We start from the raw sequence: 2964 nt of genomic DNA, 5'->3' as shown, positions 1-2964 counted from the left end.
GGCAAGAATACTGGAGTGGGTAGCCATTTCCTTCTCCAGGGTTTCTTCCTGACCCAGGAATTGAACCCAGGTCTTCCGCATTGCGGGCAGATTCTTTACTGTCTGAGCCACCAGGGAAGCTCAGAGTTCATTAATGAGTTCAGTTAAAGTTGCAGGATACAAAATTATTTTTTTTCTTTCTTTTTTTTCATTTATTTTTATTAGTTGGAGGCTAATTACTTTACAATATTGTAGTGGGTTTTGTCATACACTGACATGAATCAGCCAATATAAAGAAATATCTTACATTTCTATACACTAACAACAAAAGATCATTAACAGAAATTAAGAAATAATCCCATTTACTTTTGCATCAAAAAGAATAAAATATCTAGAAATAAACCTACTTAAGGAGTCAAAAGAATTGTATTCCAAAAATTATAACACACTGATGAAAGAAACTGAAGATGACACAAACAGATGGAAAGATATACCGTGTTCTTGGATTAGAAGAATCAATACTGTCAAAGTTTCTATACTACCCAAAGCAATCTATAGATGCAATGAAATCCCAACCTAATTACCAATGGCATTTATCACAAAACCAAAACAAAAATGTTTAAATTTGTATGGAAACACAAAAGAGCCCAAGTAGCCAAAGCAATCTTGAAAAAGGAAAACAGAGCTGGGGGAATCAGGCTGCTTGACTTCAGACTACATTACAAAGCTACAGTGCTACAATCAAAACAGTATGGTACTGACACAAAGCAGAAATATCGCTCAATGGGACAGGATTGAAAGCCCTGAAATAAATTCATGTGCCTATGGTCAATTAATCTATGACAAAGAAGGCAAAAATATAAATGAGGAAAAGACAGTCTCTTCAATAAGTGGTGCTGGGAAAACTGGACAGCTACATGTAAAAGAAGGAAAAGAGCACGTTCTATAACACCACACACAAAAATAAACTCAAAATGGATTAACAACATAAATGTAAGAGCTATAATATCTTAGAGGAAAACACAGGTAGAACACTCTTTGGCACAAATGGCAGCAATATTTTTTTGTATCTACCTCCTAGAATAAGGAAAGAAATATTTTTGAAGTGACCTATTTAAACTTAAGCAAAACTTAAAGCAAAAACAATACCCAATTGTGGATGGGACTGGTGATAGAAGCAAGGTCCAATGCTGTAAAGAGCAATATTGCATAGGAACCTGGAATGTTAGGTCCATGAATCAAGGCAAATTGGAACTTGTCAAACAGGAGATGGCAAGAGTGAATGTCGACATTCTAGGAAGCAGCGAACTAAAATGGACTGGAATGGGTGAATTTAACTCAGATGACCATTATATCTACTACTGTGGGCAGGAATCCCTTCAAAGAAAGGGAGTAGCCATCATGGTCAACAAAAGGGTCTGAAATGCAGTACTTGGATGCAATCTCAAAAATGACAGAATGATCTCTGTTAGTTTCCAAGGCAAACCATTCAATATCACAGTAATCCAAGCCTATGCCCCAACCAGTAACACTAAAGAAGTTGAACTTGAACAGTTCTATGAAGACCTACAAGACCTTTTAGAACTAACACCCCAAAAATGTCCTTTTCATTATAGGGGACTGGAATGCAAAAGTAGGAAGTCAAGAAACACCTGGAGTAACAGGCAAATTTGGCCTTGGAGTACAGAATGAAGGAGGGCAAAGGCTAATAGAGTTTTGCCAAGAGAACACACTGGTCAGAGCAAACACCCTCTTCCAAAAACACAAGAGAAGACATGGACATCACCAGATGGTCAGCACCAAAATCAGATTGATTATATTCTTTGCAGCCAAAGATGGAGAAGCTCTATACAGTCAGCAAAAACAAGACCAGGGGCTGACTGTGGCTCAGATCATGAACTCCTTATTGCCAAATTCAGACTTAAATTTAAGAAAGTAGGGAAAACCACTAGACCATTCAGGTATGACCTAAATCAAATCCCTTATGACTATACAGTGGGAGTGAGAAATCAGATTTAAGGGACTAGATCTGATAGAGTGCCTGATGAACTATGGATGGAGGTTCATGACATTGTACAGGAGACAGGGATCAAGACCATCCCCATGGAGAAAAACGAAATGCAACAAACGGCAAAATGGCTGTGCGAGAGGTCTTACAAATAGCTTGTGAAAAGCCAAGGGAAGTGAAAAAGCAAAGGAGATAGAAAGGAAAGAATTATACTCATTTGAATTGCAGAGTCCAAAGATAGCCAGGAGAGAATTAAGAAAGCCTTCCTCAGCGATCAATGCAAAGAAATAGAGGAAACACTCGGTTCACGCTCTCTTCAAGAAATTAGAAGATAACCAAGGGAACATTTCATGCAAAGATGGAGTTCGGTAAAGACCAAAATGGTATGGACCTAACAGAAAGCCAGAAGATATTAAAAGAACGAGTCGGCAAGAATACACAGAAGAACTGGCTACCCAAAAAAGATCTTCATGCATCCAGATAACTCACGAGATGCACCCCATCATCCTCGCGGCCAACCAAACCCAAACACTGTGATCATCACCTAGAGCCAACATCTAGACGTTGCAAAGTCAAGTGGGCCTTTAGAAAGCATCGACTTACCGAATAAGCTAGTGGACGGTGGATGGGCATTCCAGTTGAGCTATTTCAAATCTGAAAGGATGATGCTGTAGAAAGTTGCTGCACTCAAATATGCCAGGCAATTAATGGAAAATTCACATAGCCACAGGGCCTGAAAAGGTCTGTTTTCATTTCATCCCTCAAGAAAGGCAATCCCCAAAGAAATGCTCAAACACTACTGCAAAAATTTGCCACTCATCTCACACGCCTAGTAACGTAATGCTCAAAATTTCTCCAAGTCCAGGCTTCAAGCAATCACCGTCAAACATGGAATTCCAAGATATTCCAAGCTGGTTCAGAAAAAAGACGAGGAACCAGAGATTCCAAAGCCAACCATCGATGGATCACCGAAAAAG

The sequence above is a fragment of the Cervus canadensis genome, chromosome X (genome assembly GCF_019320065.1).
Source record: "Cervus canadensis isolate Bull #8, Minnesota chromosome X, ASM1932006v1, whole genome shotgun sequence".
Taxonomy (NCBI): Eukaryota; Metazoa; Chordata; class Mammalia; order Artiodactyla; family Cervidae; genus Cervus; species Cervus canadensis.
The sequence above is the reverse complement of the archived record's forward strand: the minus strand, read 5'-3'. Positions refer to the sequence as shown.